At 47.6% G+C, this 27,574-nt stretch overlaps 1 long non-coding RNA gene across 1 annotated transcript; it reads right to left on the bottom strand.

The window, feature by feature from the left end:
• Positions 1-15,687: 15,687 nt before the first annotated feature.
• Positions 15,688-27,528, bottom strand: LOC119968613. Its single transcript, XR_005461153.1, has 2 exons — positions 27,490-27,528; positions 15,688-16,660 (listed from the first exon to the last, which is right to left on the bottom strand). It is a non-coding gene; the product is annotated as an uncharacterized LOC119968613 (long non-coding RNA).
• Positions 27,529-27,574: the final 46 nt, after the last annotated feature.

Raw genomic sequence — 27,574 nt, 5'->3', positions numbered from 1 at the left:
GAGGGGTGAATGGAATCCCTGGTCTTATGGATGCTCCTCCTGGTGTTCCTAAATTTGATCTGGAGGAAAATAAAAAGAGTAAAGACTGACATGCATAATGTGATTGGTAAATGACAAAACTACTTTTTGAATAAGATGCTACAAGAGCAGACCAGAGCCTAGTGTTTCTGCAATAAATTACTCCTGACTCCCCAAAACCTGTTAACCATCTACAAGGCACAAGTCAGGTGTGTGATGGAATGCTCTCCACTTGTCTGGATCAGGGGAGCTCCAACAACATTTTGGACAAGTTGGACACCTGGGTGTGCCAGTGCATGAGTCACAGAAAGTTGGTTTACAGGTGCAACAGGTGATTAAGAAGGCAAATGGAATTTTGTCCTTCATTGCTAGAGGGATGGAGTTTAAGACTAGGGAGGTTATGTTGCAATTGTATAAGGTGTTCGTGAGGCCACACCTGGAGTATTGTGTTCAGTTTTGGTCTCCTTACTTGAGAAAGGACATACTGGCACTGGAGGGTGTGCAGAGGAGATTCATTAGGTTAATCCCAGAGCTGAAGGGGTTGGATCATGAGGAGAGGTTGAGTAGACTGGGACTGTACTCGTTGGAATTTAGAAGGATGAGGGGGGATCTTATAGAAACATTTAAAATTATGAAGGGAATAGATAGGATAGATGCGGGCAGGTTGTTTCCACTGGTGGGTGAAAGCAGAACTCGGGGACATAGCCTCAAAATAAGGGGAAGTAGATTTAGGACTGAGTTTAGGAGGAACTTCTTCACCCAAAGGGTTGTGAATCTATGGAATTCCTTGCCCAGTGAAGCAGTTGAGGCTCCTTCATTAAATGTTTTTAAGGTAAAGATAGATGGTTTTTTGAAGAATAAAGGGATTAAGGGTTATGGTGTTCGGGCCAGAAAGTGGAGCTGAGTCCACAAAAGATCAGCCATGATCTCATTGAATGGCGGAGCTGGCTCGAGGGGCCAGATGGCTTACTCCTGCTCCTAGTTCTTATGTTCTTATGGAAGAGCAACAATCCTTCACTGTCTTTAAGTTCACAAAAGCCAATCCAATAGATAGACTTTTATTCCGGACGAGCCCCCAATTATTATGGGAGCGGCGTTTTCAGAACCCCAAAATGTATCATGGAGTTCAACCAACCTCTCCCTTTAATGTATTGTTGCTTTTGAAGCACATGGCTTGGTCTCCAGGAATGGCATTACAATTATGGACACGTGGGTTTTTAATCACAAAACATTGTTTATTCCATGAATTCAACTTAACCTTTTTAAATAAACATTGGATCACTTACCACCCCTTACTTCAAAGAACCCTGAAAATAATACAACACTAAATAATCCCTCCAAATGTTCCTTCATAGAACATAGAACGATACAGCGCAGTACAGGCCCTTCGGCCCTCGATGTTGCACCGACATGGAAAAAAAACAAAAAAAAAAACTAAAGGCCATCTAACCTACACTATGCCCTTATCATCCATATGCTTATCCAATAAATGTTTAAATGCCCTCAATGTTGGCGAGTTCACTACTGTTGCAGGTAGGGCATTCCACGGCCTCACCACTCTTTGCGTAAAAAACCCACCTCTGACCTCTGTCCTATATCTATTACCCCTCAATTTAAGGCTATGTCCCCTCGTGCTAGCCACCTCCATCCGCGGGAGAAGGCTCTCGCTGTCCACCCTATCTAACCCTCTGATCATTTTGTATGCCTCTATTAAGTCACCTCTTAACCTTCTTCTCTCTAACGAAAACAACCTCAAGTCCATCAGCCTTTCCTCATAAGATTTTCCCTCCATACCAGGCAACATCCTGGTAAATCTCCTCTGCACCCGTTCCAAAGCTTCCACGTCCTTCCTATAATGAGGCGACCAGAACTGTACGCAATACTCCAAATGCGGCCGTACCAGAGTTTGGTACAGCTGCATCATGACCTCATGGCTCCGGAACTCAATCCCTCTACCAATAAAGGCCAACACACCATAGGCCTTCTTCACAACCCTATCAACCTGGGTGGCAACTTTCAGGGATCTATGTACATGGACACCGAGATCCCTCTGCTCATCCACACTACCAAGAATTTTACCATTAGCCAAATATTCCGCATTCCTGTTATTCTTTCCAAAGTGAATCACCTCACACTTCTCCACATTAAACTCCATTTGCCACCTCTCAGCCCAGCTCTGCAGCTTATCTATGTCCCTCTGTAACCTGCAACATCCTTCCGCACTGTCTACAACTCCACCGACTTTAGTGTCGTCTGCAAATTTACTCACCCATCCTTCTGCGCCCTCCTCTAGGTCATTTATAAAAATGACAAACAGCAACGGCCCCAGAACAGATCCTTGTGGTACGCCACTCGTAACTGAACTCCATTCTGAACATTTCCCATCAACTACCACTCTCTGTCTTCTTTCAACTAGCCAATTTCTGATCCACATCTCTAAATCACCCTCAATCCCCAGCCTCCGTATTTTCTGCAATAGCCGACCGTGGGGAACCTTATCAAACGCTTTACTGAAGTCCATATACACCACATCAACTGCTCTACCCTCGTCTACCTGTTCAGTCACCTTCTCAAAGAACTCGATAAGGTTTGTGAGGCATGACCTACCCTTCACAAAACCATGCTGACTATCCCTAATCATATTATTCCTATCTAGATGATTATAAATCGTATCTTTTATAATCCTCTCCAAGACTTTACCCACCACAGACGTTAGGCTCACCGGCCTATAGTTACCGGGGTTATCTCTACTCCCCTTCTTGAACAAAGGGACCACATTTGCTATCCTCCAGTCCTCTGGCACTATTCCTGTAGCCAATGATGACCTAAAAATCAAAGCCAAAGGCTCAGCAATCTCTTCCCTGGCTTCCCAGAGAATCCTAGGATAAATCCCATCCGGCCCCGGGGACTTATCTATTTTCACCTTGTCCAGAATTGCCAACACTTCTTCCCTACGCACCTCAATGCCATCTATTCTAATAGCCTGGGTCTCAGCATTCTCCTCCACAATATTATCTTTTTCTTGAGTGAATACTGACGAAAAGTATTCATTTAGTATCTCGCTTATCTCCTCAGCCTCCACACACAACTTCCCACCACTGTCCTTGACTGGCCCTACTCTTACCTTAGTCATTCTTTTATTCCTGACATACCTATAGAAAGCTTTTGGGTTTTCCTTGATCCTACCTGCCAAAGACTTCTCATGTCCCCTCCTTGCTCGTCTCAGCTCTCTCTTTAGATCCTTCCTCGCTTCCTTGTAACTATCAAGCGCCCCAACTGAAACTTCACGCCTCATCTTCACATAGGCCTCCTTCTTCCTCTTAACAAGAGATTCCACTTCTTTGGTAAACCACGGTTCCCTCGCTCGACCCCTTCCTCCCTGCCTGACTGGTACGTACTTATCAAGAACATGCAATAGCTGTTCCTTGAACAAGCTCCACATATCCAGTGTGCCCAACCCTTGCAGCCTACTTCTCCAACCAACACATCCTAAGTCATGTCTAATGGCATCATAATTGCCCTTCCCCCAGCTATAACTCTTGCCCTGCGGGGTATACTTATCCCTTTCCATCACTAACGTAAAGGTCACCGAATTGTGGTCACTGTCTCCAAAGTGTTCACCTACCTCCAGATCTAACACCTGGCCTGGTTCATTACCCAAAACCAAATCCAAAGTGGCCTCACCTCTTGTTGGCCTGTCAACATATTGTGTCAGAAAACCCTCCTGCACACATTGTACAAAGAACGACCCATCCAATGTACTCGAACTATATCTTTTCCAGTCAATATTAGGAAAGTTAAAGTCTCCCATAACAACTACCCTGTTACTTTCGCTCTTTTCCAGAATCATCTTCGCCATCCTTTCCTCTACATCTCTAGAACTATTAGGTGGCCTATAGAAAACTCCCAACAGGGTGACCTCTCCTTTCCTGTTTCTAACCTCAGCCCATACTACCTCGGAAGAAGAGTCCCCATCTTGCATCCTTTCTACCACCGTAATACTGTCCTTGACTAGCAGCGCCACACCTCCCCCTCTTTTGCCCCCTTCTCTGACCTTACTAAAGCACCTAAACCCCGGAACCTGCAACAACCATTCCTTCAAACCTCCAAAAGACTTAACACCTTTAAACAGAAACACATCAGGTTAAAGCCATTACTATTATGAGTTTAAATCACCCAAATGATTCAGAGATATTCTTTCCTGGCAGACATCACCGCAGATCCAGCTCACTGCAAACACGGACACACCCAAGCTCTTTTCCTCAAAACTGGCTTTCTCCTTTGAAACAGCTCACAGCAAACCAGCCAGGCACTTTTCAGCTGCTCTCTCTCAAACTGAAATTAAAAGTAGAAGTGAGCTCAACTCAGCTAACCCCACCCTCTGACATCACTTCAGTAATAGGAGCTGCTTCATTTCTTAAAGGCACTCTCACATGACAGCAGACACATTACCCGAACTGCAATGGCAGGTGGCAGTGCAGAATGAACAGCTGACTGTGAATGAAAGAAAACTATCTGATAAAACCCAAAATATATAATCCTGTAAAATAAAATAATGTTGGAAGATGTTTACATCAAAGCTGAATTGGAAGATTTGAAACACACAATTTAAGCTGAGTATGTACTTTTGAATATGCACAATAAAGTAAAGCCTTCAATGAACTAAAGTCTTCAATGTTCCAAATCTGAACAAACAAACTTTCATGTATGAAAGATGAGTTTGTAAGGAAAAATTAGAGCTGATGAGAACACTGGAATGTCACTTACAGAAAGTATGTGAAATGCTTAAGTAATGAAACTGTAGAAGCAAATCCAACGAAGATAGATTTTCAATTAAAGCTTGAAAAACTTCAAGCATCAGAAGTCTCCAGTAAGTATCAAGGAAATTGCGCGGAACAGGAGAAAGAATTGCTGATGTGTGGAATAGTTGCTTAAAAGCAGAATTAACAACCAAAACTGATTAACTTCTTCTGAACAACATAAAGCTCGAGGTACACAATATGGAAGAGTAAATCCAGCCTTTCAAAGCACACAAGATTCATAAAAGATTCATAAGCACAAAAAGTAAAAGAGAAGGCAGTGCTCAAAGATTGGTTAAAGTTGTGAAACAGGTGGGAACAAGAATTCCATGTTTGAAACGTAAACTTCCACATATATTGCGATGACCCACATGGCAACAGAAGAAGTGAAATAAACGTCAAGGAGATGAACACAATATTTGTCCACCCCACAAGAAATGAGTTACAATGGCAACCATGGACAAGTGCACCAGCCGAAACGACCAAGAATAAAAGAACGAAAGCACACTCAGATGGTAGAACAACATGTGCGTGTATGTTTTTTGCTGAAAGCAAAGCTGAAACTAATACTAGATCACATGACACACTTCCTTTCCACTGATGTGATGGTGCAACCCTTTAAAGGCATATTACAACAGATATGGAAGGGTCATAAGACCTCCAGACCAACTGAACCTTTGAGGTGGTGATGGACTAGTGATAATGTTGCAATAACAATGTAAATGTATAACAACAGTGTGGTTGGTTTGACTCAGTGGGCTAGACAGCTGGTTGAACAAGGCCAGCATAGAATCATAGAATTTACAGTGCAGAAGGAGGCCATTCGGCCCATCGAGTCTGCACCGGCCCTTGGAAAGAGCACCCTACTTAACCCCACACCTCCACCCTATCCCCGTAACCCAGTAACCCCAGCTAACCTTTTTTGACACAAAGGGAAATTTAGCATGGCCAATCCACCTACCCTGCACATCTTTGGACTGTGGGAGGAAACCGGAGCAGCCGGCGGAAACCCACGCACACACGGGGAGAATGTGCAGACTCCATACAGACAGTTGCCCAAGCCGGGAATCGAATGTGGGACCCTGGAGCTGCGAAACAACAGTGCTAAGCACTGTGCTACCCATCAGCAATGCGGGTTCAATTCCTGTACCGGCTAAGGTTATTCATGAAGGCCTGCCTTGCTCCTCGCCTGAGGTGTGGTGATCCTCAGGTTAAAGCACCACCAGCCAGTTCTCTCCCTCGAAAGGGAAAGAAGCATATGGTCATCTGAGACTATGGTGGCTTTACCGTATCTTACAACAACAGTTAAGACTTCATGTGAACTATAATCATTTAAAATACATTGGATAAAGACTTGGGGAAAATGTAATATAAGGACCTGGCACATATAGGATTAATGTGGGTAACTGAGTAGAGTGCCACCCACACAGTGATGTAAGCAAGCACATGACTTGTAGCCGGTCTATCGTTAGACAGAACCATGTGTACCAGCAAGCATATAGATAGCTCCTAGCTTTTATCCTTTACTGTACAATGTAAATAGTTCAAAGGGTCAATTAAGACTTCCAGTTAACCGGTGTATGATTACAGAGACATCTTCAGACCTACCAAACTGTAGCCAACACCCTATGCATTTCAAGCCCACAACCCATCCATCTTGAAGTACAAGGGAAGCAGGTTCCTGGGGAACGCCACCACCTGCAAGCTCCTTTCATGGCACACACAATCATGACTCAGAACTATATCACTGTACCTACACTGTCCCTGGCCTAAAATCCTGGAACTGCCTGTCGATGTCCCTACACCTCACCACAACAGTTTAGAAAGGTGGCTCACTACTTCTTCTCAAGGACTATTAGGGATGGACATTAGAAGCATTAGCCAGCAATGACCACATCCCATGAATGAATAAGTAAAAGAAGAAAAAAGAACATGACAGATTTTAAGCAATGGATTGGCAGGAACTGATGATAACATCTGTGATAAGGGGAGGGATTTCCTGTTGGCTGACGCCGAAATTGAGAAACGTGATTTGGCGGAGAATCAGTTTTGACGCCAAAATCGCAACAGGGGCCGTTTCACGCCAGATCGCAATTCTCCGTCGCCTCGACAGCGCGCCAATACATTCTGGAACACATGTACAGTAAACCCTGTTTGCAAATCATTAGCGGGCGAGACCTGGTGTTCTCCGTAGCCGCTGCCTCTGGTGGGGCGAATTCCCGATGGCGAGGTTCACTTGTGCTTTTAAAATTTGTGAAACAGCATTGTGACTGATGAGGGAAGGAGAGGAGGTAGGACACAGAGATGTGTGACCCAAGGCACCCGGACAAACATACTAACATGTCGGCCTTTCACCTCCTGCAGACAATGGATTTTGGAATTCAACCAGCAATGGTGGCCTTCCTCCTCGTCGCTGTAGCCCGAGGGGTTGCCCTGCAGCCGTACGACCTGAAGCTGCTTGAGCAGGAGGAAACTGCAGCAGCCGAGCATGCAGCAGCCTAGCATGCAGTAGAGGAACAGGAGGGAGTCACTCAGGATGAGGAGCCAGCCAACCAACAGGGCGAGGATGAGAAGGTGCAAAGGATGCGCCACATGAGGCCTCGTACCGGCAGCATCAGTGGTTCGAGGAGCTGCCAGACCGGGCACGGCATCGAAGATTCCGGCTGAGCAGAGAGACAGTGCCAGATAATGACACACCTGGCACTGCGGGGGAATGCGGAGGACACCTACCCCCGGAGGCAATCAAGGTGACGGTCACCCTGAAGTTTTACGTGATGGGGTCCTTTCAGGACCTTAGTGGAGACCTGTCCGGAATCTCACAGAGCTCAGTGCACAGGTGCATCCGTGCCGTCACGGAGGCCTTATATGCCCGGTCAGCACAATACATCCATTACAACGTGGACCTAGCCCACCAAGTTGTGGGGGCAGCAGAGTTTGTCACCATCGCTGACATACCCCTGTCCAGTGGGTGATCAACAGGATGCATATCCCCCTATGAGCACCTACAGATGACAGGCCGCTCTACACAAAACAAAAGGGGTTCCACTTAATGAACGTGCAGCTGATATGTGACCATCAGATGCGCATCATACATGTCTGCGCCTGATACCCGGGCAGTGTGCATGACGCCTTCATCCTGGCACACACTACAATTCCTGGGATGACCCCCCACCCTCCGGCTTGGGGGTTGGCTCTTGAGTGACATGGGGTATCCACTGCGGTTGTGGCTGATAATTCTACCCGGATGCCACAGACCAATGCCGAGACTCGCTACAATGACGCCCATCCAGCGACCAGAGGTGTGATCGAGCAACGGTTCAACCTCCTGAAGATGCGCTTCAGGTGCCTGGACCACTCCAGGATGACGCTGAAAAAGGCGCCTGCATCATGGTGGCCTGCTGCGTCATCCAAAACATTGTGAAGCAGAGAGGCAATGTGCTGAAGGAGGAGGATGAATGCCAGGCCTCATCCGATGAGGAGGATACGGGGAGGGCGAGTACTGACAGGACATAGGGCCCAGACAGGCCCAGAAGGCCGCACGATATATATGCCAGGGGCAACGCGCACTGGACGCTCTGATCGCCTCCAGGTTCACCGACTGGGAGGAGGGAATTGGCCAGGGGACGGACACCACATCCTAGCCCCACAGGGATCTGACAGAGCACCGATGCAGGTTGTGACAGTGTGAACAGGTGTTTAATGTGCACAAATAGTTACAAATACGTGCCCTAGCCCCTATAACTAAACTGTGTCCTTCACCCGTGCTGTCTTAACTGGTGTCTAACTTTCTGACCTTAAGGGTCCTAACGTTACGTCTTGGTGAAGTCCCAGATGGTATATCAGGAGTGGAGGTGCCTGCTGTGCTTCCAACACTTGAGCCTGGGTCCCTGTTTTCTGGGACGACCGGGCCTGAATGGGCCCAGCTGCTGCTCCGGTGACCCTGTTGGCATTGTACTGCCCTGTTCTATCCACTGCCCACCAAATGCGCCAGGTGCAGGAAAGGGGGAGTCTGAGTTGCTACGGTGTGCCAGCACCTCCCTTGCAGGAGTCGCTGGCATGGGCCCCATCATCTCCTCATGTCTTGGGGTGCTCGGTAGCCCCCGGGCTACTCCTTGGGACGGGGGTGCGAGTGGAGCTATCCCCTGAAGCACCCCCCTCCCCCCCAACCTGGCACTGCCAGTCCTGTAGGCCTAATCTCATCTCGATCAGGGTACGCATGCTCGCACCAAAGGAGCACAGGGAGTGGACCATCTCCATCTGGGTCTCTGTCACATCACCTATTGACTGCGCCACCACCTTCTGGACCTGTGTCACATCAGCTAGTGACTACGCCATCTACCTCTGGGGCTGGGCCACTTCCCTCTGTTTCTGCACCATGTCGACGGGTGCCTGGGTAATTCCGCTGGCGTTCCCAGCCATGGCCTGCTGTGACTGGGCTACACTCAGGAGCACCATTGCAATTTCCATGTTGTTCTGGCACATGGCTGACTGTGAGGCTGTAACCCTATCCTGGGCCTTTGCCAGCGCCCATCAGAATGCCCCAGGCCTTGTCCATCTGATCCATAGCCAAAACCCTTGCCCCCAGCGCCTCCACCATGGATGCCACCCCTGCGGTGTTGGCCTGGGTAGCATACATGTTTGGCACCACCTCCCGCTCTTGCACGTGGTTGGACTCCTTCAACTGAACCTGCAGGTACTGGATGCTCGCTGACAACCCCTCATGTAGTCCTTGACTCCGTGACTGCAACTCCATGATCGATGAGACTGTCAGTTCCAGAAGCCTGAAACCCGTCTGGACGGTAGCTAGTTCTTGGGGTTGGCAAGCCTCTGACCATCTGCCCCCTTGGGTGTTTCTACCTCCATCTGATGTATCGGAGCATTTGTGTGGCACGCACCAGAGGGTGTCCCAGGAGCTTCTTCAATAAAATGCCCAACCCAATGAATGGAATGGGAGCCAGATGTGATTTGGAAATCTGTGGCATCCCCAGACATGAGCTTCAGGTTGTCTTGGGTCATTTGTTGAGGGCTGCCATCCTGCTCTCCTCATCACTGGTCAGCACGGGGGCGGGAAGGGGGGGGTTGGGCGCCTGCTGTGCCACTGTACACAAGATGGACCCACCCCATCACCAGCAGGTCCTGCAAGACACAAGGCAAGAGGCATGGTTAGACTGCAGGCCAGAGGTCGGGGGGGGGGGGGGGGGGGGGGGGGGTTGATGTGAGTGAGGGTGGTGTGGGGTGAGGGTGGTGTCTGGGTGAGGGAGGGGGTGAGGGGGTGAGGTTGGGTGTGAGGGTGGTGCGGAGATGTTAGTGGGGGTGAGGGTGGTGTGGAGGTGAGGCTGGAGGTGAGGGTGAGGGTGGATGTGCGGGTGGCGTGGGGTGAGGGTGGTGTAGTGGTGAGGATGGGAGTGAGGGTGGGTGTGAGGGTGATCTGCGGGTGAACTTGGGGGTGAGGGTTGGGGTGAGGGTGGGGCGGAGATGTTGGTGGGGGTGAGGGTGGTCTGCGGGATTACTTGGGGGTGAGGGTGAGGGTGGGGGTGAGTGTGGGGATGAGGGTGGTGTGGGGGTGAGGGTGGTGTGGAGATGAGGGTCGGGTGAAGGTAGGTATGAGGGTGGCCTGCGGGTGAGATTGGGGGTGAGGGTATGGGTGAGTGTGGGGGTGAGGGTGGTGTGGAGGTGAGGGAGGGTGGTGTGGGGGTGAGAATAGGGGTGAGGCTGAGGGTGGTCTGCAGGTAAACTTGGGAGTGAGGGTGGGGGTGAGTGTAAGTGTGGGGATGAGGGTGGTGTGGTGGTGAGGGTGGTGTGGAGGTGAGGGTGGGTATGAGGGTGGCGTGCAGGTGAGATTGGGGGTGAGGGTGGGGGTCGGTGTGAGGATGATGGTATTGTGGGGGTGAGGGTAGCAGAGGCGGAAGCAGAAAATTACAGTGTTAGACAGTCCGGGGTGGGTAGCTGGTGGTGTCAGTGCCGTTATGGGTGCTGGCATGTATTGCAGGGTGGAGCTTCGGACTCCCTCCGGGTGGGGCTTGGGCGGGTTCAGGATGTATGGGACGTGGGTAGATGGCAGGGGCACAGTGTTGCTTACTCACGCTGAGCAGGTTGTGCAGTTTATTACGGCACTGCAGTCCTCGTGGCGCTGACAGCCTCTGCCACCTGCGCCCAGGCATGGCGAACAGCTGCCAGCCTTCTTCCCAGGCCAGGGTACAGGGTCGCTCTCCTCTCCTCCACCGCGTTCAATCGGGTCTCCAGCTCGACATCTGTGAAGTGTGGAGCTGCTCTCTCCACTGCCATCATGTTGGCTGCGATGGTGTGTGTGGGGAGTGAAGAGTGTGTATGCGGCTGCAGCTTGTCAGCCTCCTGAGTATCAATCGCGATTACACCAAACCCGGCATGGTTTCTCATTGGATTTGATTGTGTTCAACCTGGCGCCGATGCTAGGCCCTTAACAGTAGCTGAATCGATCCAGGTGTGGCACCAGTTTTGCTGTGGTGGAAATCCACTAATCCTACGCCGGTGCCAACACTTAGTCTCAGGTACGGAGAAACAAGCCGGAAGTCTTTCCGGATTAATCTATAGCTGATGTAAAGGAAAGCAAATTTTCAAACTGAATTTGTATGTATTTTAGGTGGACCCTACCTCAGAACAGAAACGGAACGAAGAAATAAAGTTGAAAAAGGAGCAGAAAAAAGTAAACCCACAATAAAACTGAACTTCCCAGCTTCTAAAGAAACCACAAATCTAACTCGGGAAATTGAAACTGAAACCTTGTTGAAAGATATGAAAGGACACAGATCAGGCCAAGCAGAATAAGCAGTTGTAGACTCACTGATGCAGCACAAACTAGCAATCTGAAGAAGACAGTCCAGATCCAGAAGCTGAGAATATGTTGCTGCAGCTGTTTCTGTTACTGGAAGACAACAGTTGTGGGCCTATCCCATCCAGACCAAGTTGAGCAGGTTCTGCAGATGTGTGCCATTTGTGGTGAAGATCGTGGGCATGGGTTAGTTGTGCGTTGCTGTCATCTGGGGATCAAATAAGCTCCAAGAAGAAGGGGAGCTAAAATTCCTTGTCAGGAAGTCAACATTTGAGGGACTTTGTGACTCATTGTGATCACTAAAACCTGAGTGGATTGCTGAGCCAATTTGTAAGCATACAAAATGGTGAGGATTAGTGGAAAGCCAGAGGATTGGGAAGCCTTTAAAAGTGAGCAGAGGACAACTAAAAAAGCAATAAGGGGGGAGAAGAGGACGTACGAGTGCAAGCTAGCTAGTAATATATAGGAAGATAGGAAGGGTTTTTTTCAATATATAAAAGGTAAGAGGCAAAAATACACATTGGACCACTGGAAAATGTGACTGGAGAAATAATAATAGGATACAAAGAAATGGCAGAGGAACTGAATAGTTACTTTACATCAGTCTTCACGGTGGAGGACGCCAGTGGGATGCCAGACTTCCGGGAGAACCAGGAGGCAGAGGTGAGTGCAGTGGCCATTACTGAGGAAAAGATTCTGGGGAAACTGAAAGGTCTAAAGGTGGATAAAATACCTGGACCGGATGGACTAAACACCAGGGTTCCAAAAGAGATAGCTGAGGAGATTGTGGAGGCATTGGTGCCGATCTTTCAGGAATCACTGGAGGCAGGAAGGGTCCCAGAGGACAGGAAAATGGCTTATGTAACACCACTGTTTAACAAAATGGAGGGAAGCAGAAGATGTGAGATTATAGGCCGGTTAGCCTGACTTTGGTCATTGGTAAGATTTTAGAGTCCATTATTAAAGATGAGATCGCGGAGTACTTGGAAGTGCATCATAAAATAGGAATGAGTCAGCACAGCTTCATCAAGGGGAGGTCATGTCTGACAAATCTGTTAGAGTTCTTTGAGGAAATAACAAGGAAGTTAGATGAAGGAGAACTAGAGGACGTGATTTATTTAGATTTCCAGAAGGCCTTTGACAAGGTGCCGCATAGGAGACTGTTAAATAAGTTAAGAGCCCATGGTGTTAAGGGTAAGATCCTAGCATGGATAGAGGATTGGCTGACTGGCAGAAGGCAGAGAAGGGGATAAAGGGGTCTTTTTCATGTGACTAGGGGTGTGCCTCAAGGGTCAGTGCTGGGACTACAGCATTTCACAATATACATTAATGATCTGTAAGAAGGAACTTAAGGCACTGTTGCTAAGTTTGTAGATGCTACAAAGATCTGTAGAGGGACAGGTAGTATTGAGGTAGTAGGCGGGGTGCAGAAGGACATGGACAGGCTAGGAGAGTGGGCAAAGAAGTGGCAGATGGAATACAATGAGGAAAAGTGTGAGGTTATGCACTTTGGAAGGAGAAATGGAGGCATAGACTATTTTCTAAATGGGGAGATGCTTAAGAAATCAGAAGCACAAAGGGACTTGGGAGTCCTTTTCACGATTCTCTTCAGGTTAACGTGCATGTTCAGTCGGCAGTTAGGTAGGCAAATGCAATGTTAGAATTCATGTCGAGAGGGATAGAATACAAGACCAGGGATGTTCTTTTGAGGCTGTATAATGTCTGGTCTGACCCCATTAAAGGGACAATCCTTTAAATCAGAGATGAGGAGGAATTTCTTCAGCCAGAGGGTGGTGAATGTGTGGAACTCTTTGCCGCAGAAGGCTGTGGAGGCCAAATCACTGAGTGCCTTTAAGACAGATAGATAGGTTTTTGATCAATAAGGGGATAAGGGGTTATGGGGAGAAGACAGGAGAATGGGGATGAGAAAAATATCAGACATGATTGAATGATGGAACAGACTTGATGGGCCGAGTGGCCTAATTCTGCTCTTATGTCTTATGGTCTTATTGTAACATCTGCCTTGGTTGCATCTGCTATTAAAGTTACAATTTATAGTTTATATTTGGCCATGATCCACCAGTTGATTCATGTTTAACTCAAATTATTTTTGAATGTTAGAGCACAGGATTGATAATATTCGTTGTTTGTTTTGTTGATTCTTGTACAGTAAAAAAAACCTCCAGATTTTAAACCGTGGAATCTTATGGCTTCATTCTTTTTGCAAATAACTGGGACTTTGATATTTTTCTATTTTGAAAAAAAAGGTTACTGACAAGATCATAACATTGCGACATACTGCAGTTTCTCCTTCCTCCACTGATTCTACCATCCACCCAGCAACAAAATGAGATCCCAGAGGGGGGATTTTCCTCCCACAGGTATGCTCTTTTAACTCAGATTGGAAACAATTTTCTTCTTCAAGAAGAAATGACTCAATATGAATGTGTTCTGTCAGCTATTCATGAGCTGTACAACACAGATGTCCAGCAAATCTTCCTTAATGGGTGAAAGTAGAAGTGAAGGATTGCATATTTATGAGACTTTTACATCTTCTGAACATGTGAGGGCATGACTCCTCAGCGGCATTTCTGGGAAGCAGGACACGGAAGAAACACTGAAAGTACAAAAGGGGAGGGGGGGGGGCAGTACTGCTCTCCATTTAACAATGAACAATGAATTATGTGAGATGATTAATACTTACTATTAATATCTACAAATCTAACCATGCTACCCCTGACACTAGATGGATCACCATTGGACCACAGGATACCTATGAACAAGAATCGACTATTACGCAGGGAATTGTAGTATTCCTCATCCCTCCCAAAAGTTTCTTTATAATGAATTTCTTTATCTTGGAGCTGAAAATATTTCTTCCTCTCTCTCGTTTGGTAGTTTGGTATTTCCCAGATGAATGCTCAAGGGAATCTTGCTGATGTAGTCATTGAAGTTGCATTAGAGTTCCCTGCCATCAAGAAATTAATCATCAATAAAGGGCCAAGTGTGCTGAAAACACACCCATAACTGTGCAAAGGATTTGAACCAGGGAAATTAGATAGGTTGGTATTAGTTTAGCACAATGCCAAATAAAGAGGACAAATGCAGCTGCAGACTCTTAGGATATGTTATAATCCACAGTATTTATACATAAGTGCCTGCGGCACAAACTCCATATGCCCGATAAAATCAACCAAAACGCTATTCTCAACACTGGCCTCAGCTTGAACTCAGCCGCCTAAATATCAACCCATTCTTCTTTTGCTATATTATTCTGCCCTATCCTAAGTAAAGTCTTAAGATACCATTGGGGTGAAAGAAACCCACTTTACTCACGCAAAGTACAAAGCTATGAAGCAGAAGAAACCAATCGTGACCTGCTGATGGATGCCACTTTATGCTCCTCAGGAGGAAGACAGTCCAGTATCTCCTAATGCACAAGTTATGGAATGGAACTGCTGAATGTCCTCTGTGCTATCTAACATGGTGCCAGTCATTTCACCCTGACAGACATCTCCATTATTAGTTCCAACTCCTGACAGACCTCTGCTTCTGGCAATTCTTTCAGCAGCTCTGGTGATTTATGTAGGAGCAAACAGCAATTTACTTCCTGAAGCCTTGGATAAAGGTTGTGTCCAACAAATCTCCTGCACCGTTAATCTAGATATTTAGACTAATGGGTGTGGAAGACATGACTATGTCCATTCAATATATTTTTCACCTCCTCCAGCCCTCCGAGAATGCCAAGATTCCCCAGCTTCGGCCTTTGGTGCATGCTGAAACCCTTTCACCACACTACACGAGGCCATGCCTTCAGCCCTCTCGGCCACTCTGAAGTTCCCTCCCTAAACCTCCTCACCTTTCCAAATCTGCCTCAACTTTTAGGACAGTCTTTAAAATCGGCCATATCATTTTTGTCTTTACTTTAGAATCAATTTTCATCCGGTTATATTCCTGTGAAGCACCTTGGGATGGTATATTACATTAAAGTGCTATGTAAATGCAAGTTGTTGTTCTAACGAAGTAAATAATGCAGTAAAATAAATCAGATAACTAAAGTTAAGCAATTGCAAATTTAATGTAACAAGATGTGGCATGATTAGGAAACCACACAGGCAGTTGCTTTAGCAGCTTGCTGAAATGGCTTCAGGCAAGACTTGGGAAATCATTATTCTCATTAGTCTGAATTTCATTGTCTTTTCTTCTGCTCATCCACAAAAGTTAACAGAAATAGATCGGAAACCCAAGCAAACATGAAGTAAACATCATTTGTGCTGTTTTTCTGGGGTTTCCATGTTTTTTCTTGTGGGAAGAATTTCTAAATTGCATCGGAAAATCTGTCAGGGCTGATTGCGCAATCAGGCAGACATGGCGAGGAGTTGGTAGGAAAATCTCAGGCCTATGGTGTGAGATTTTCTGATTATTTAAATTAAATTAGGTCATGAAGACCTGCCTTTTTCCAGGAAGTGCTTCTTGCAAGTGCTATTCCTTGACAAGTGTGTCCAATAGGTCAATGAGTCCCTCAGTATAACCATTTTGGTGTAAGAATTCTTGAGGTAACAACGCCCATGTCTCGGAGACTGGGTCAATCTGTCATTTCTGTCCCTTTTTCTGTGTTTTATGCTTCAGACAAATTTTAAGGAAAAACAGTAGATTAAGCAACTGGATAGTGATAGCAAATCTTCGTGTCTAGGTCTTGGCAGCAGCATGCCAATCTTTTTCACCAATGTTGCATGACAGTAACCACCAACAGACAACAAAGAAACCACGACAGGACTTGCAGAAGAAGTACACAGCCATTTCTTATTATTGCTTCTTTTAGTGGTCTGTTTTCTAGCTCAATTTTGCTTCTATTACCGGCTCTATAGAGAAGATTGTACATATCTGCAGCTAGGTTTACAGAAATCGTGGCGTATTCATCAGGTCATATGAGGCTATAGCATCAGAAATAAGCCAGGGAAACACAGTTTTAAGTTGCTTGTAATCCACTGTGTGTTTGTGCTTGCTAGTCTAGTAGGAAATGATGATTTCCGATCTGAAAATGCAGTGAATAACCAGATTAATCCTGGATTCAAATTAATTTGCGCTTATTGTTCATTTCAAAAATCAATCTTCGTTCTCCAGATAGTTCAAAGAATTTCAGTGAAAAGTAAAACTTGGTGGTCGTGTGAAGCAAATCAGTCGCCTGTTCTAAACACTTTAGTTTTGATGCTGTTGCCAAAGACCAGCTTCACCATTATGAATGCATTACCATAACTAAATTACATTTATATTGGAAAAAACACTTAAACTGTTTTAAACTCTGAAATAACTTGGTAATATTCTTCAGGCATTTCAAAGGTTGCCTGGCTGATTAACTGGAATTTGCATTCTGCCAAATAGAAACACTTGTGTACTTCAGTAAGTTTGGATTCCTCACAAAAAACATCAATAGAACCACATAAGTGGTGTGGAAATGTGTTTCTCATTAAGTTGGGAAGAAAATTACATGAGATGTAATTTTGTAGAATGACCATAATTCAGTCAATTTAAATTCCTGTCTTTTAAAAAGGAGGTTAGCCTTTGTTATAAAAGAATTTCAAATATTTCTAAATTTCAATTTCCATTAGGGCAACACACTTCACAAATGTTGAAGAGTGACAGGAAGGTATTGGGCTGAATCTTCAAGACTTTGAAAATGTTGGGCAATTGGCCCTATTTTCAGGTCCAGAATACGTTCACAGCCGCAATATGTCTCCTGAGCACGTTCTTACTGGAGGCAGCTAATGAAGAGAGCACTTCCAAGATTGCTATCCAGTTGGGGGTGGTGGTCAGGTTGTGGAGGCTGGAGACCAAGTTAGCAGAGAGGCAACAGGAGTGGCTATTGGCCCTCACTGTATGTGCTGTGGAAGAGTTGCTGGTGCGCATGGGATTCCGGAGAACTGGACAAAATGGAGGATTCTCCATTCAAGCGAAATGTCGGAGGCATGGCCTCCATTTCCACTCTGCAGAAACTATTCTGTACTGCGGCCTGCAGGAAATTGTAAGTAAATTACAAACCTGCCTCTGGAGGATGTCAGGCTGGCTGATTTTCATCTTATATTTAGATACATTTATTTGTCATGGAGCTCTGACCTCTTGCTCTGCGTGTACCTCTGTTACTGGATAAGCTACAGAGCTAAGGGGCAGGAGGTTTCGTGGGGATGTGAGGAAAAACATCTTTACCCAGAGGGTGATGGGTAACTCGCTGCCTGAAAGAGTGGTAGAGGCGGAGACCCTCATAACATTTAAGAAGTTTTAAGATGTGAACTTGCGATGCCAGGGCATTTGAGGCAATGATCCAAGTTCTGGAAATTGGGATTAGAATAGTTAGCTGGTTGTTTGTGACTGGTTCAGATGTGATGGGCTAGAGGGCCTTTTCTGTGCTGTATGACTCTATAATTCAATGACAGAGGGCAGAATTTAATTCTGGGCGCAAATGTAGAACCAGGGCCAGGATTCTCCCCTACCCGGCGGGGCGGGGGGTCCCGGCGTATTGGCGTGGCCTCAACCACTCCGGCGTCGGGCCTCCCCAAAGGTGCGGAATTCTCCCATTGAGGGGCTAGGCCCGCGCAGGAGTGGTTGCCGCTCCGCCGACCGGCGCAAACGGCCTTCGGTGCCCCGCCAGCTGGGGATGAAAGGCCTGGCCGGCGGAAGTCCGCGCATGCGCCGGCGGCTGCTGACATCATACCGACGCATGCGCAGGGGAGGGGGTCTCTTCTGCCGCTGCCATGGTGAAGGCCATGGTGGGGTGGAAGAAAAAGAGTGCCCCCACGGCACAGGCCCGCCCGCCGATCGGTGGGATCCCGATCGCTGGCCAGGCCACCGTGGGGGCACCCCCCGGGGTCAGATTGGCCCGCGCCCCCCCCCCCCCCCCCAAGGATCCCGGAGCCCGCCCGCGCCGCCAATCCCGCCGGCACCAGAGGTGTTTTGATTCCCACCGGCGGGAGAGGCCTGTCAGCGGCGGGACTTCGGCCCATTGCGGGCCGGAGAATTGCCGCAGGGGTCTGCCGACCGGCGGGTGGGGGGGGGGGGGGCAGCTGACCGGCGCGATTCCCACCCCCGCCGATTTCCGGGTGACAGAGAATTCGGGCCACAGCGGGGGCGGGATTGACGCCGGCAACGGGCGATTCTCTGACCCCCTGGGGGTCCACTAGTGTCTTGGGAGCTGACACAAAATCACAATGTAAATTTTACGGGTGGCACAAAGGGAATGTGTAATCACATGGTGGGTCACGCAGGAAATGCCCAAACCTGCCATCAGCTGACTAATCTGAACATCCAGGTGGCCTATAAAAGAGCCACCTGGACAAACAGGCACGCTGTGCAGACAGGGAGAATTAGGAGTCACGTGAAATTAAACAGTATTACCATCAAGCATAACAAAGCTATTCTTTATGGACTCCCAGCCTGTATTCCCTTTTCGACCTTATTGACTTAAACCTCCATCAGTTCCACTTCATGCATTGGATGCTTCTCCTGGGACCTTCATCATTAACCCTCATGAGCACAATGTTGGAGACAAGACAATACTCAGCCACAAGGTTCAACGATGCCTCCCTGAGGGTTCTCCCCTGGGCTACCCAGGAATGACAAGACGCACTCTTACCAGACGATATCAATAGAAGACCCTCCTGCCTGATGACCAAGAGACTGGACAGAGATTGGACCAAAGCAGTTGTGGGGTTCAACAGCGCGTCGGGGGCAAGTGGCACACAATGGGTCAACGACCTCCTGCCAATTTAAATGGCACAGTGGCAAAGCATCAACCGAGCTCTCATGAGGGCATAAAGCAATGCTGCTATGTGAGTGGTCATCCTCAGTACAACATGGCACATGTGGTAGTTTTCCATGAGAAAGCGATTGGGTACCAGTTTCAATGTGGGGTCAATATGTGCCAGGGGGATGCATGCAGATAAGGAGGTTAGGCATCTATTATATTTCTTTGTTGCCACAAAGAAAAAAAAACTTACGGTGGTGCCCACGTTCTGAGTTCCTGTAAATATGAAGAGAGGTTTTTTTAAAGAGATTTTGCACATACAATCAAGATGGTGATCTGCAAAGGCCACACAAACACTCCGCTGATGTCACTGCACACCACATTATGTATAACCAACAAGAATGTATTCCCAGATATGTAACACCACTCCCTCTTCACCTCTTTCGTGCAATGACAACAATTAACATTTATACAACAGATTCACTGATATAGCATTTCTATACATATATACAATTTAATAAGACAGTCTCTGTGTTGGACATCTATTCCTTTCTGGTAGAATTCGACATTCTTGAACTTGGTTACTTGCGACCTCAGAAGTGTTCTCATTCCTTTCTGAAGATGGTACTTCTTCAGTAGTTATTTCAGTATCTGTCACTGTACAGGCATTGAAATGTCCTCAGAAACAGAATCTGAACTCGTCATTGTCTCTGGTCCCTGTTCCAAAGTATTGCTCTCTAGATCTTCTAACGGTGGAACCGCTTGAGAAGTTACTGCAAACTCACTTTGTGAAGCAAATAACTGATCAGCATGACGTCGTCTAACTCTTCCATCATCCGTCTGTATGATGTATGATATTGGACCTGTCTCCTAGGCTCACAGCTGGCACCCATTTCTCGTTGGTGATGTAACTCCTAGCTAACATTCTGTCTCTTCCTGGTTCAATACTCGCTTTGTAGAGGTTTCCTCCCTCCCAGCAATTAGCGCTTGTTGTTGTCATTTGACATTCTCTGAAGTATCAGGTGGAGATAACAAATCAAACTCATAGTCCCCTTTTTGCCACGGTTCTTGCATGTATTTGATTTCTTCTAGCATTCCCCCGCTGAGTGTTTAACCTGTGTACAATGGTGACATGGTTGCAACTTTGCAGGCTTGCTCCTTGAGGTTTCCATTTTGTGGATCTTTGCTCCGCCACTATCTGTGCAACTTGTTTCACTGCAAACTCTATAGAGGTGGCAACTTGACAGCAGCATTTAGTACTAAAACACAGTAAGCAACTTCCAATGAATAGCTGCACTGTGGAATCCACAAACTAGCCTGTCTCGAAGAGTGTCATCAAGTGTTGTACCAAATTCACAATACCTAGCTAATCTTCTTAAAGACACTAGAACTGTAAAATAGTTTCACCTTCTTCCTGACCATGGTGCTGAAACCAAAACCTTTCTGAAATCAATAATGGGCTTGGAGAGAAATGCCCCTCTAAGATTTTCATTAATTCACTATTGAGATTAAGAGATGTTGCTCAATACAATCAAGATGGTGATCTGCCCAAAGCCCATATAAATACTCTGCTGACATCACTACACATCACATGATGCACAATCAGCAGCAATGTATTCCCCTTGATTTGCCACTAAACTTCTACTTTGTCCTGCAGGAGAGGTTCATTTTTAATGACAGAGGGAGGGCTAAGACGGGTGGAGGTGAGCCAGAATTGAAGGACATGATCCCATCTGAGGAGGAGGCCATGGAGGTCATCAGGGAGCAGGGTGAGCATGTTATTGCTGAGGGCAAGACAATATTTGCTAGGCAGCAGAGTGAAAATGCCTCAAACCTACCGTTGAGACATAGGCACACAAGATCAGACTTGTGAAATGGTGGTGTGCTGATAGACTGTGTTGAAGATTAATGTCTTTCTTTCTGTTTTCCACTGCAGATCCTTGCAATCTGGAGCCACGACAACATACCATAGATGATAGTCAGGCTTCCACCTCTGAGGATGCTTTCCAACAATATCCAGAGGATGCACCATCCCCTGTATCCTCCAACAGTACAGTGACAGTCATACAGCTTTCAGAGCAGTCGCATGCAGATTCATATTGTTTGAGAACATCACAGAATCATCATCATAGAATCATAGAATTTACAGTGCAGAAGGAGACCATTCGGCCCATTGGGCCTGCACCGGCCCTCACACACAGCACCCTACTGAACCCCACATATCTACCCTATCCCCGTAACCCAGTAACACCCACTTAACATTTTTTGGACACTAAGGGCAATTGAGCATGGCCAATCCACCTAACCCGCACATCTTTGGACTGTGGGAAGAAACCGGAGCACCCGGAGGAAACCCACACAGGCACGGGTTTAACGTGCAAACCCAGCCCGGAATCGAACCTGGGACCCTGGAGCTGTGAAGCAACGGTGCTAACCTCTAAGCTGCCATGCTGCCCCCGATGCTACCGTGCTGCCCCAAAATGTGCAAGCAACCTATGGAGACTTTGTCCATCAACGTTGGAGGAACTTTGGGGATCAGGGCCATGCTGAGCCTCAGGTTGATGATATTCTTTTGGTCTTGGCCACAAGAAGCCTGCTGGAGATTCATATACTGGTAGCGGAACACTTAAGCTGCCAGAGACACTGGGCAGCCTTGCATGGACAATGGAGGAGAATATCTAATCTATGAGATATACTTAGGCATGTGAGCACATGGCTTCCTCCAGATAGTAAGTATACTATGTTGGAGGAGAGGTGTGTGACAGCGACCCCTGAGGTTTCCCCTCAGTGAACTCAGTGGCCAGTCACCATCCCCTCTGCCCCAGTGCATCCAGTGGTGGGGCTGAGGATGGTGCCCCTGCACCATGCAGGAGACTGCCAGTAGGATGGAGCCCTCAAGGTTTCAGTCCACGAAAACCATCACAAACATTATTGCAGACAATGGAGCATATTGACTCAGCAACCTGTATCCACCACAGTTGTTGATGTTGGGGCCACATCAAAGCATAATAGGCGTAAGAGAGCATTTAAGAACTGATGAGGGAACAAAGGTGGCATGGTATTTACATTATATGTGTTTTATTTGATACACGTGTACATCAGTTCTTTGAGGAGGTAACAAGAAACATGGGCAAACAGGAACCTCCGAACCCAAATTGCCCTGCCCCAACAAAGACCCGTCTCCTGTGAGCTCAATTTGCATTCACAGTGATCTCCACGGACACGTCCAGTGTTACACCGCAACTACCAGCCATCCTCCAGCTTCTCAATGTCACCATCGAGGTTCTCCCTATTGGCCTTGACCCTCCCAACATCCCAACGGTGCTCTATCCCTCCCATCAATCATCCTTAAACCTCCCATCATCACCCTGAAACCAGTGTCAGTGGTCCTCGACATGCCTGGTGTGATCCTGAAGCATCCCTCCATCACTGAACTGCCCTCACTAGCATGTAACTTTCTTTCAGAAATCTTAACCTTACCTGACGATGGATCTGCCCTCCACCAAGCCTGATCTCCCCTCTGTCTGGTACAGTTGTCTACTTTAGACCTCAGAAAAGACAGATGCCACCCAATTGGCCAGAGCCTTGTTCAAGTCAGACAGCTCCACTCCTTGATCCCCCACCGCACATACCAGCCCCTCCCCCACACCATCCAGCAGCATGCCAGAATCTTGCTGTACTAGATGCCCCATCTTGGAAAAAGGGAGAAAATGGGGAAATACAGACCTGTTAGCTTGACATCAGTAGTAGGGAAAATGGTAGAATCTATTATAAAAGATATGATAACTGGACATTGAGAAAATAATGGTAGGATTGGGCAGTGTCAACATGGATAAGGGAAAGGGGAATCATGTTTGACAAACCTGTTGGAATTTTTTGAGGATGTAACTAGCAAAATAAGTAAGGAGGAACCAGTGGATGTGGTGCAATGCAATTTTAGAAGGCTTTCAATAATGTCCACCGAAGGCAAGATCCAGATTGTGAGAAGCCCCTCGTGAGATTTAACGGCCTTGTCACATCACTGAGTCAGATGTGATGAGGCCGTTTGATCGCGCCTCAACCCTTGGCGGCATGGTGGTCAGAACTGCTGCCTCACAGCTCCAAGGAATCAGGTTCGATTCCGGCCCCGGGTGACTGTGTGGAGTTTGTACTTTCGCCCCCTGTCTGTGTGGGTTTCCTCCGGGTGCACCGTTTTCCTCCCACAGTCCAAACATGTGCAGGTTAGGTGGATTGGCCATGCAAAATTATCCCTTAGTGTCCAAAAGGTTAGGTCGGCTTACGTGAATAGGGTGGAGACGTAGGCTTAAGTAGGGTGCTCTTCCCAAGGACTGGCGCAGATTCGATGGGCCAAATGACCTCCTTATGCACTGTAAATTCTATAATTCTATGTATGCAGTGTATAGTTTTGCTCTCCTTTTTGAAAAAGGATATAATTGCATTAGTAGCAGTTCAGAGAAGGTTAACTCAACTCATTATTGGGATAAAGGACTTATCTTATGAGGAAAGGTTGAACCGGATTGGTCTATATCCATTGGTGTTTAGAAGGGTGAGAGGTGAAACATGCAAGGTCTGAGAGTACTTGGTGGGTTAGACATCAGGAGGATGTTTCCATTTGTGGGGGTGACTAGAACTAGCAGGACAAAGTTTAAGAATAAGAGGTCCACGTTTAAGACTGAGGCAAGGATAATTTGTTTTCTCTCAGAGGGTTCTTAGAATGTGGAATTCTCTTCTCCAGAAAGCAGTGGAGGCTGGGTCATTGAATTTATACAAGTCAGAGTTAGACAAGTTTTTGATAGACAAGGGAGTCAAGTGTTATTAGGTGGGCGTGGGTGTGGGGTACGGCCAGATAGGTGGACTTGAGACCACAACCAGTTCAGTCATGATTTTATTGAATTCTAGAGCATGCTTGAAGGGCCGAATGGCCTACTCCTGCTCCTAAATATTATGTTCCAATGTTATGCCTGTATTTGATGCTGATATTCTTATTATGATGGGGAGATGCCGGCGTTGGACTGGGTTGAGCACAGTAAGAAGTCTTACAACACCAGGTTAAAGTCCAACAGGTTTGTTTCAAACACGAGCTTTCGGAGCACTGCTCCTTCCTCAGGTGAATGAAGAGGTATGTTCCAGAAACATTCATAGATGCCAGACAATGCTTAGAATGCGAGCATTAGCAGGTAATTAAGTCTTTACACATCAAGAGATAGGGGTAACCCTGGGTTAAAGAGGTGTGAATTGTCTCAAGCCAGGACAGTTGGTAGGATTTCGCAAGCCCAGGCCAGATAGTGAGGAATGACTGGAAGGGAACATTCCTGCCTGGTGATTGTCACGCAATGTCCGTTCATTCGTTGTCGCAGTGTCTGCATGGTCTCGCCAATGTACCACGCTTCGGGACATCCTTTCCTGCAGCATATGAGGTAGACAACATTGGCCGAGTCGCACGAATATGTACCGCGTACCTGGTGGGTGGTGTTCTCTAGTGTAATGGCACATCTTGCAGAGATTGCCATGGCAGGGTTCTGCGGTGTCGTGGTCACTGTTCTGAAGGCTGGGTAGTTTGCTGCAAACAATGGTTTGTTTGAGGTTGCGCAGTTGTTTGAAGGCAAGTAGTGGGGGTGTGGGGATGACCTTGGCAAGATGTTCACCTTCATCGATGATGTGTTGAAGGCTGTGAAGAAGATGTCGTAGTTTCTCCGCTCCGGGAAAGTACTGGACGACGAAGGGTACTCTGTCGGTTGTGTCCCGTGTTTGTCTTCTGAGGAGGTCGGTGCGGTGTTTTGCCGTGGTGTGTTGGAACTGTCGATCGATGAGTCGAGCGCCATATCCCGTTCATGTGAGGGCATCTTTCAGTGTCTGTAGATGTCTGTTACGCTCCTCCTCATCTGAGCAGATCCTGTCTATATGGAGGGCTTGTTCACAGGGGATGGCCTCTTTAATGTGTTTAGGGTGGAAGCTGGAGAAGTGGAGCATTGTGAGGTTATCCGTGGGCTTGCGGTAAAGCAAAGTGCTGAGGTGACCGTCCTTGATGGAGACGAGTGTGTCCATGTATGGCGCTCGACTCATCGATCGACAGTTCCAACTGGATCTGTAGCCTGGAGAAGCGATTTCCAGGTCAAGGAATCTGCTGAAGAGGCAGTCTTCTGGACCTAACGTGGTCCAGATACTTACACTGAACATGGCCCTGAGCTTGCACCTGGTAAGAGATTTGTCCCATTTGTTGAAGGATAACACCGGAGACCCACTGAGTGCAAAATTGCGAACAAACACCAGGTTTCCGAGCGCAAACTGTCAAACAGGCCGAGTCGAGAATGGCAATGCTCCTGCTATTCCTGATTGCGACGTACCTTTACACAAATGTCCAGAGAAATCATGCTGAGGTAGGTATGACGTCTCCGGCCCATTAGGAGCTCTGCAGGAACTACCCCAGTCACTGCATGCAGAGTGGTCCTATAACAAAGCAAAAACTGAGCCAGTCTAGTGTCCACTGACCATAAAGACTGTTTCTTGATGCCCCGTTTAAATTTGCACTGCCAATCCGTTGGAAACCGGGTGACATGGGACGGTGCAAATACTCCATCCTTGTCGCAAGCTTTGTGAGGGTCATGGAGAGTCCAGTACCAGTTTGTAGAGTCAAACACAAAGTACTTTTATTTACAATATTTACACAGCACCAGTAGTTCACTACTGGTTCCCTCTCTGTGGCCAGTACCAAACTGTCCAGTTCTATTCATACATCTGAAAGGTTAAGGATTGCCCTTCCCCGATCCCCACCCCCCTCTCCCCCCATTGGAGGATCCCATATTCCCCACGAGTAGTCATGGGCTAATCAATTGTCCACAGCCAATAGGATCCGGACACTTTTCAAGGGTATTTGCTTCAGACGCAATCATTGATCGGCATACAAATTATGCTCACAATTGGCACAGTTTTAAGAAGTGTTTTGCTCCTACATCTGATCCCCTAGATGGGAGAACTCGAATCCCCCCTCTAATACATCCTCCCGGTCCAAGCGGATGAAAGCCTTGCGCTGGAAGGAGTAGATGTGCCTGGAGGGGGGGCAACCTTCAGGCCGAGAGGGAGTGGCGCTACCTCAGAACGAACCTCTCCCAGTAGTTGGAGGTGGGAGAGAAGGAGCTTGGTAGGGAGGTAAGGAGGGACATTGGAGGGTCCACAGCCACGTAGGTCCCACCCACCACGAGCCCCTGTTCAAGGACGAGGTGAACCGCCCTCTCAGCCCTCAGGAAGAACACGACTTTCCCATACATTCGAGAGAGGCCACAATGGCTATAGAGCCAACGACCCCGGCCATTGCGCGAGCGCAGCCTCCATGGTAACGGTGGGGTGAGCGTAGCACTTTTCGCCCAGCTTTTGGGTCAGCTACCGGAAAGTTGGTGGGGCTGCAGGAACAGTGGAGGCCAAGGAGGCTACCACCCCTGCATAGGCAGCTCTGATTGGCCCTGCCACCGACGTAGGTGGAGTGGCCATCAGGGCAAGTGCCACGGCCACCCCAATGAGGGCTTTGTCGCGTTGGAATTTAATTGATGAAATAGATAGTGGGAAGGGGGTTGTCAAGGGAAAGGTGAAATGGAATGATGTACTCTCCCCCTTGGAAGGTACACAGGGGAGCAAAGCAGGAAGGGAAGAGAAGAAGGAGCACTGTTGGAGGAGGTCAGCAACACAGGAGGGTGGGGCACCGTAGATGGAATGGTGCCCAAGGAGATAAACTCCTGAGACTCCGGGTAAAGCTGGAGGGTGGGAGGATTGGGGATTTTCTGCCCAGGAGGGGGCCCAGCAAAAATAAAAACACAGTCCATGTTCCCACCCTGGGTCACCACACTGAAGTAACTGACACTGGTTTAAAGAAGTCTTTAGCCCAAGTAGGGCTCAGCAAAATACAGCCAGTGCTCCACCCTGGAATGACCACCCAATGGAACCGATCTCCTCCCTGCTGGTGTAAGGGATCTTCAGTCCGGGAGGGGCCCAGCAACCACTCAATGTCCCCGTCCTGGAACAAGCTCACCAGATGGATTGAGGAAGGCCTGACAGTTGGGAGAACTGGGCAGGGCTGGGACCTCAGCCTGGGAGGGGACCAGCAAACAAACAGTACAAAGGGGCTTTACTCCCACCTTGTTTTTGCAGCCACCTTCCTGTTTTTGTTGTTTCTCTCTCTCTCCTTCCTGCAGGCAAGTCAGCAACAGAGACAGAGAGCAG

This window comes from Scyliorhinus canicula, chromosome 7 (assembly GCF_902713615.1).
Source record: "Scyliorhinus canicula chromosome 7, sScyCan1.1, whole genome shotgun sequence".
In the NCBI taxonomy this organism is placed as follows: Eukaryota; Metazoa; Chordata; class Chondrichthyes; order Carcharhiniformes; family Scyliorhinidae; genus Scyliorhinus; species Scyliorhinus canicula.
The sequence above is the reverse complement of the archived record's forward strand: the minus strand, read 5'-3'. Positions and strand labels throughout refer to the sequence as shown.